General features: G+C 39.5%; 2 non-coding genes across 2 annotated transcripts; both read left to right on the top strand.

The window, feature by feature from the left end:
- The first annotated feature begins 591 nt into the window (after nt 1-591).
- Nucleotides 592-663, top strand: TRNAD-GUC (transfer RNA aspartic acid (anticodon GUC)). Its single transcript has one exon. It is a non-coding gene; the product is annotated as a tRNA-Asp (tRNA).
- A 663-nt stretch (nt 664-1326) lies between these two features.
- Nucleotides 1327-1398, top strand: TRNAW-CCA (transfer RNA tryptophan (anticodon CCA)). Its single transcript has one exon. It is a non-coding gene; the product is annotated as a tRNA-Trp (tRNA).
- Nucleotides 1399-8907: the final 7509 nt, after the last annotated feature.

Below are 8907 nucleotides of genomic sequence, written 5' to 3'. Positions count from 1 at the left end.
TAAACTGTAGACGCCTCAGGAAAAAGACCTAAATACAGGAAAAATCAGCTAATAAAATTTCATTTGGCCTGCGTGAGCCCTTTTGTGTCTGAAAAGCTTACAAATAGTTTGAAGAGGCACTAGACTGTGGGGCAACTCCTACTGCCCCTGACATCTGGCAACCATATGATATCCTTGAACTTTGACTAAAGAAAAAATATATAAATTTGTGAAGGTAAAACTCTGCTTCCTAACACAACATTGTAAATCAACCATACTCTAATAAAATTTAAAACAAAAAACAAAAAAACTCTGCGTCAACTCACGGTCACTTAAAACAAAAATCTCCCGCCACAAACCTAAATCATCTGGAAAGCATGAAAAGTCCTGGCAAACTATGTTCAACAGGTCACCATCACTAAAACTGGAAGCGAATTTTGTTTCATTTATTCTAAACCATTTACTGTTTTCAGTGACGAAAAGAGTCCAAGGCGCCCAGAATGGATAATGTGAGGAGTAACAGGCTGGGTATTTTCACACCTGCAGGTGACTGTAGGAGGGGAAATCTTTTCTCACCTTGAAGTAATACTTGAGACGAAATTAATGAACAGCTCCTCGTTAGTATAGTGGTTAGTATCCCCGCCTGTCACGCGGGAGACCGGGGTTCAATTCCCCGACGGGGAGAATGACTCACTTTTACTAACCACTACTACTATTTCCCGCGTAATTCAACTGCCCGGCCTGGCTGACAAACACAACATGCAGATATTTTTATAAGTGCGTCTTTTCAAAATGGTAACTTTTAAGCTTAATGCTCACCGTGAGATAAAAGCCAACTCTGAGAGTAGACGCTTTACACTGTTGTCAGAAGGGTTAAGAAGGACGAAAACGCTCGTCAAAAACCCACTGCTCGCTCCCAGCCGGTAGCTGACGCTAGCTGGCAAAGCCCTACGCATGCGCAGTACCGCCCCGCCAAATTCCAAACGGAGGTCACGAACTCAGCCCACAGAACGGGGAGGGGGTGGGGAAGATGAGGGCCGAGTCTCCGCCCCTAGCCCGGCAGGTTAGAACGGAAATCGCTTGCAGAAGAAGAGGAAGGACTGGTTTCCTTTGACCCTGGAGACTCGACTAAAAGGGGAGCTCCATTCTCCCGCCTCTGCTAGTTCCATCCTAGCCTAGGTAGAGGGATAGGTATGAGGAAAATCTTGGGACTAAAAGAATCAGTCTCCAGTCTGACCTAAACTGGATGGAAGGGCAGGGAGAGAATGGAAGAAAAGGCGAGGCGTGCCCGGAAGAGACGCCATGTTACCGGAGTCCTAAGAAATTGCGCGAGCCACAACCCAGCAGGACCTCGTGGCGCAACGGTAGCGCGTCTGACTCCAGATCAGAAGGCTGCGTGTTCGAATCACGTCGGGGTCATGGCTTTTATTTTTAGGCCCACTGGTTTCTATAAAGCTAGATGTATTCCCGCCATTTTTTGAAAATACCTTTGATTTTAGGTTAAATCTTCCTCGTTCAAATGTTATCCCAGTAATCCTTAGTCTGCAAAAAGACAAGGATCACTATATATCGTGAAACGTTAAGGCTGATTTCTTTTTTTTTTTTAATGTTTGGCCTTGTGAGTTCTCTGTCATTCAAAGTGCATAATGCATAGATGTGGGCTATTACTGTTGTGCATTCGTGGGCATATCAGCCCATGGTGGTCCTTAACAGGAAACATACAATACATATACCGTACAAGCTGTTTTTCCAAAAACAATTTTAGACCCGTTTGCCTTCGGCAAGCAAGTCCAACAGGGTACAATTTCTAACTTTGTGTAATAGTTTACATGCTTTAGCCCATGTGCCAGGCACTGTAAACAACCCTGCAACGTGTGCACATTGTACACGCTTACGGATGAAACTGTGGCACACAGAAGAATAGTTACCCACCCAAGACTCTGAACCGCGTGACTGACCCCAGATCCCACTCTTTACTAAATGTTTTATAATAAAGGTGGAAACAAACTGTTGAAAGAACTTGCTAGAAGCCATTGGACCTAAGTGATACCAATGCATCTTTTATATTTTCACTAACTAATGCGAGTGGTGATAAATCAGGTACCACTTTCAACTATTAATCTCTCAAAGCAGGGAGCAAAGTTTACTCATTCACCTTTGTAAGCTCCAGGACTCTTAGTACTGAATAGTGCCTTAACAGGCATGTGTCAAATATCTGTTGTACAAAAAATGAATAGCAAGACTAGGAGAAATTTTTTTTTTTATTGGATATGTTCCATGGAAGTCACCAAGTTTTCCTGCTCAGTATTTTGAAAATAGCAAATATTAATTTCTTATGTTTCAACCTAATATAGCATTGGAAATTGTGTTTTTATTCTGTGTAGTTTGTTCTTCCCTTTCTTTTTTGGTTGGATTGAGATTAGATCACCCATTTCAACAGATATTTATGGACCACTGATATTGTGATAAACACTGAGGAAAAGGATACACAGAGTGAAAGTGGAGTTTTTTTGGAGCAGCAGGAAAAAGATACATTAAGTAACCAAACACCATAATATGTTGGGGTGAGTGCCATGAGAGTAGCATGAACAGAGTAGTGTGAGGGTGCTAAAATAGGGACATTAACTCTGCCTTGGGTAGTTCAGAAAGTCCTCATAAAGGAAGATCTTGAAAAATAATGAAAGTTTCTTTGTGACTTTAAGGCATTTATTCATCCAATGAACATATATAAATGCCTTCTATGAGTCAAGGTCACCCTGTGATCTGACTTCTTCAACTATAAAAGTAGAGGTTTATATGTATTACCTTGCTAGGGCCACCATAGCAAAATACCACAGACTGGGTAGCTTAAACAACAGAAATATTCTGACCGTTCTGAAGGCTAGAAGTCCAAGATCAATGTGAGAGCATGGTTGGTTTCTTCTAAGGCCTGTCCTTGGCTCATAGATGACCACCTTCTTGTTGTGTTCTCACATGGTCTCTCCTCTGTACACACACTTCCCTAGTGTCTCTCTGTGTGTCCAAGTTTCCTCTTACAAGGACACCAGTCAGATTGTATTAGGACCCATTTTAGCGGCTTCATTTTAGCTTAATCACCTCTTAAAAGGCCTCATCTCCAAATACAGCCACATTTTGAGGTAGCGGGGGAGTAAAGCAATATATATATATGTCATTATTAATAGTGCTATAGCTCTAAAATTGTCACTTCACAGGTTCCAGCTTCTTTACCAAGGCTGGACATTTGTAGTTTCTCAAAATGACCCATTTGCTAACTTGCTGTAACTTTGAAATGACCCAAAATCCAACACTTCATTTTAACTTAAACCTCTACAATCATTATATGGTAATGATATAAGGAAAGAGGCTCTGGAATACACAAATTCATATTTGAATTCCCAAATCCCGACACTTAATAGCTCTGTGATTTTGTTCTATTTCACTAAAAAGTTTCCAGTCTATCATTTATTCATACAAGTGGATTTATCCACTAGTACAGAATGCACTGAGCATTTATCTCACTTGTTTAATAAGTTTTCTCTTTTGAATTATTTTTAATCATTTACCTAAGACTGATGTACTCTGGATAAACTGATAAAATGGAGCCTTTGGAAATGAAAACTGAAAAACAGATTCTGAATTCTGATAAGTCAAGTGATTCCCCAATTTCTCACACTAATTCAAAGTAGTTATGATTATAAATCGTAAGTAGTTATGATTATAAAGTAGAAAAGTAGTTATGATTATAAAATCATATGTGTTCATTGTAGAAATCTTGGGAAATACAGAAAAACATAGGGAAGAAAAGAAAAATCACCTGTCCCCATCACCTAGAGGAACTACAAACATTCTGGTCTATATTCATGTAGTCCATTTAAATATACACATATCCATACACATTTCAGTTCTTTATAGAACTGAGATCTTACTCTAACATGGGTCTCTTTTTCTATTTGTATTTTACTTACTGCTGTGTTGTAAACATTCTCTCATATTCTTATATAAATGTCAAGAACATGATTTTCATGACCATGTAGTATTTCATCAACTGCTGTTTGAGGTGACATCCTTAAATTCACAACCAAGTCCTATACAAAACAGGATATGAAAAATAAAAAAGTCATCTGTATGTTAATAACATTAAGAACTCCAAAAAGGGAAATGAAGGCAGTTATCAAGTGTTTTAGGGAAAAAAAAGTTTTGGAAGAGTTTTCTGACAAAGTAATAGCATCATTTAAAAAAAGAAAATCTGTGGCTTCACATAGAAATATCCTTCCACTGTTTCCCAAAGTTTTGGTTACCAGAGCTGTAACATTTTAAAGATTTTTTTTAAACCTAATACCTGTTTCAACATAAAAGATAATTAAAATGTTTGTTATATTGGATGAATGTAACACAAAATAAAACATCAAGTCTTTTTTTTTTTAATTCAGAAATTTCACAGGAGATGACTGAAAGAATCAAGCCCTTGGGAAGGACAGAAGGGTGAGATCCAGAGTACAACTGGTGGAATTCACTCTGATAGAAGGACACCACTTCAATTTAAACAAGAAAGATGCAAGAGAAAATGAGTGCAGATTTGACCGTCTGAAGTTGAGGCATTCCTACAGATGGTTTCTATTTTCTCAAGTATGAAGCAAGGTTACCAGCTGAAAATGGGGAGAGGTACGGGGAAGGGATGTGAGCAATTTGAGAAGTGAAGATATGAATGGTTAATCCAGAGAATGAAGAGCTTTGTCAGCCAGTGTCGAGTGCTCCTGTGAGGTCTGAGGTCATGAATTAAAACCAGTTGTTGTATGATTTTTCTCCAGCAATCTTTGCTACTTGGGCGCAAGCAGTGAGAAAGTTTGTTCCAGCAAGGTTCAGTCCCAGCAAAGTTGAGGCTCTTCCAAGCAAGAAAGATAGAGACATTGGAGTAAGAGTTGAAAATGTTCGCAAAAGAGTGATTACATGGATTGATCAGGGAGTCTACTTCAGTTGAGTTGGAATGATTATATGACAGCAGGAGCAGGATAATAGGTTTTTCTTTAAAGTGTTGGGGTTAATGAATTGGAGGTCAGTGAGAATACGATAAATGAGCTGAGGAAAAGAGGCTAGTGATTGACAATTGGGATGCTTGAAATTGAGATTTAGAAGGTAAAACAGCTATTGATGACAGGGTTCAGAGTCTTACCACTGGAGTGGACGGATGAGATGGAATAGAGGAACAAGTTGTTGGAGATGAAGAGGTCAAAGACCTAAGAGGCCCAATGTCAGTGTTATATGGGCCGTCTGTAAGAATGCTGAATTCACACAGAACGTAGACAAAAGGGATGGTGAGGAAAACTTAGAGCATGGAGCAATGGTCTAATTTCTGAGGGAGATTGGCCAGAGGTTGAGAAATTATAGCAGTAAAGAGGATGAGGTGTGATTTATGATGATATGAACTTCAAATGTTTTTGAAGGAGGAAAAAGGAGAAATCTTTGGAAGTAGCAACCAGGAACAAAGAGGCCACCCAAACTCTGTAGCCCAACCTCTCGGCCTTAAGGTACATAAGAGTATGAAAAAAAACAAAAAAACAAACCTCTACTTCGGAGCTCTACAGCAGAGTTAAAAGCAAAATTACCTTCACCACTAAAAATAGTGGTGCTGGGGATATACCTGGATGCATCTAGGATAATTCCGAGTCTGAATTTGATAACTCATGGCTTTGTGGATGATGTAGAAAGTCAATCTCACTGTCTGATAGCTTATGACATCAACCATGTCTCCTGACAAATGTAGAATCTGCAAGTAACCTCCTTTTGATAGTGTCCAGGGATAAGAAAAGGAGAGAGAATTAATGAGAGGGAATGAAAATGTTTTTACTCAGGGAACATTGATTTCAGGCATCTAGAATGCAGTTCTTTGTGAATTATGTTATCTTTAATGTTGGCCTGTAGCGCATAGCACTGTGTATATTTAAAAGAACTTTCAGAAGACATACAGATGGCCAACACACACTGAAAAGGTGCTCAGCATCACTAATCATTAGGGAAATGCAAATCGAAACCACAGCAAGATACCATTTCACACCTGTCAAAAGGGCTATTATCAAAAGACAAGTATTGGCAAGGATGTGGAGAAAAGGGAATTCTCGTGCACTATTTATGAGAATGGAAACTGGTGCAGCCACTATGGAAAACAGTATGAAGCTTCCTCAAAAAATTAAAAATAGAACTACCATATGATCTAGCAATTCCACTTCTAGGTATTTATCTGAAGAAAACAAAAATACTAATTCAAAAAGATATATGTACCCCTATGTTTATTGCAGCATCGTTTACAACATCGAAGATATGGAAGCAAAATAAGTGTCCCTCCATAGGTGAATGGATAAAGAAAATGTGATATACATTGATAGGCATAGACACAGACACAGACACAGACACACAGACACACACACACACACTGGAATATTACTCAGCCATAAAAAAAAATGAAATCTTGCCATTTGCAGCAACATGGATGTACCTGGGGGGTATTAGGCTAAGTGAAATAAGTCAGACAGAGAGAAATACCGTATGATTTCACTTCTATGTGGAATCTGAAAGACAAAACAAATGGACAAACAAAACAGAAACAGACTCTCAGATACAGTGAACAAACTGGTGGTTGCCATAGGGGAAGGGGATTATGAGGTACAAACTTCCAACTATAAGATAAATAAGTCATGGGGATGTAATGTACACATAAGGGAATAGTCAAAAATATTTTAACAACTTTGTATGGTGATCATTTCATAAAGCATAAAAATATAGAATCACTGTTGTACACTTGAAACTAATAAATATTGTATTGATATGTTTATAACTCAATCAGAAATAAAAATAAAATATAACAACTTTCAGACTCAACAGGTGATTTTTTTTTTTTTTTTTTTTTTTTTTTTGCTTGTGGTAAAAAGTAGGATTACACTGCCTGGAAAATTTCTGGTACAAAGGCCCTATGAAAAAAGCAGAGTTCCAGCGCAGCACCCTCAGATGTCCCTCCAGGTGGCTCTGTGATTCCAGCATTGTACTCCACTGGCATCAAATTTACGTAGATTATTATTTTCAAAGTGTCAGTGATGCCTCCTCCTCCTCTGAAGATCCACTTCAGGAACCTAGCTGCCCAGGTATCCTCAGACCACAGGGCAGCTATCAGAGCCTGGAGATCCTTCTATGTACTCCACCCTTGTCAGATCAAATGTAGCCCTGGTAACTCTGACCCTTTTCAGTTAGAGCGGCAAAACCTACCTCTTAAAAACTGTTAGTACAGTCATGCCAGAGCCAACCCCTTCAACTAGCAAGGTAACGATTTAACAGGATAACTTGCTAATTCAAATAGGATAGAATAAACCCGTTAACTGTGGCCTTGCAGATATTCTGCTCAGGACTTTTGCCTTGCGCATAATTTGAGACTATACTGGAAGAAATAACTGAACTGTGCCAGGCACACTGCCTGGGACCATCCCACACTTATTGACTACATTTATGGGGTTACCAGTCACTGCGAAATCATGGTCGTTCGCCTGTCAGCTCAGTTCACCATCTGAAGATGAAACCCTTGCCTCTGTACCCAGTGAAGCTGGGGGTGAAGATGAAACCCTTGCCTCTGTACCCAGTGAAGCTGGGGGTGGGTAGGTAATGGTTAAAGTAACTCTTACACAGCCACCTAAAGACCTACGAAACAACTGGCTAATTAAAATACAATTTTAATTTTGCATTTCTGATCTGAATACTATTGCTCAAATATATGTAAATACTGATATTTTTAGAAAATAATTAGTAAAATTGCCTCTAGGAAAATAGACTATCGTTAAAAGAAATGTCTCCTCAATTTCTAAAAATAAAATGGCTTAATTCATAGGAAACATTTTTAGTATTTCCAGTAAATTTACTGGAACTTAAACAATCATGCAGAAATCAGATAAACTTTTTTTTAAAAAGCATCTTATAAAGCATAGTTTGGAGGTCAGAATCTGGGGAAATGATTAAGACACCCTAAATCCAAGGTCAGCTTCTTTCTTTCCTTGGAAGAAAATATCTTGAAACATATAAATTCGAAAGGTATGCAAACGTTTGTCATTAATGGTATTTGTTTTCAGGAAGACATTTTTATTGTAAAATTTGAGACTCCACCAGGTTTTAACTTGGATCCATAATAGGGGTTTGATTAGGGTTTCCGGCCTAATTATTAGTCACTAGGCTTCCCCTAAGATTAAAATCTAGAATGCACCTGTCTCAGTTGTTAAGTTATCCATTAAGGAATTCCTAAATCATTTCATTTCATTGTATTATGAAGCATTAGGTTTAAGTTACGGGTAAGATACTTACGGGTGGAGGGATCCAACCCAGAGACGGCTCTGAACCAAATGCAGTTGAGCCCCAAATAATTAAATGAAATAATTTAGAAAGGCCCCAACCTTCTTTAGGGTAAGAGGCAAGAGCAATATTTGGCAATACAATTTCGTCACAAATTCAAGGGTACTTCAAAGTGCCCCGTAGTCGAGCTCTGGCTTTTTCCGAATTTCGGGAACAAAAGAAGCGTTCGCAAGCAGAGACGGGGATTTAACTGCCAACTCTCCCCTTGCCTCCCCCAAGTAAATCAAATCGAGGAAGATGAGCGTCCACATGCACGCCTCGCTCCTTTTCTTTCCCTTCAGGGCTAGCGTTTGGGGAGGAAAGGCTGCGGCTATTCTTCGGTGAACTAGTGTCCCGGAATTGAGAGAGGCCCAGCCCGGGTCCTCGCAGCTGCCGTGAAATCCGGCCCGTTCGCCGGCGACCGACCCCGGAGAGAAAAGCTGCTTCTCCAGCAGGGGGAGGGAGAGGAAACGGCGCACAAAAAGCAGTACGACTTGTCCCTTATCGCCACCCTAAGAAAAATGAGGAGAAAAAGGGAAACAGGAACAAGCCACGCACCAGAGCTCC

This window comes from Balaenoptera acutorostrata, chromosome 11 (genome assembly GCF_949987535.1).
Source record: "Balaenoptera acutorostrata chromosome 11, mBalAcu1.1, whole genome shotgun sequence".
NCBI lineage: Eukaryota > Metazoa > Chordata > Mammalia > Artiodactyla > Balaenopteridae > Balaenoptera > Balaenoptera acutorostrata.
The sequence above is the reverse complement of the archived record's forward strand: the minus strand, read 5'-3'. Positions and strand labels throughout refer to the sequence as shown.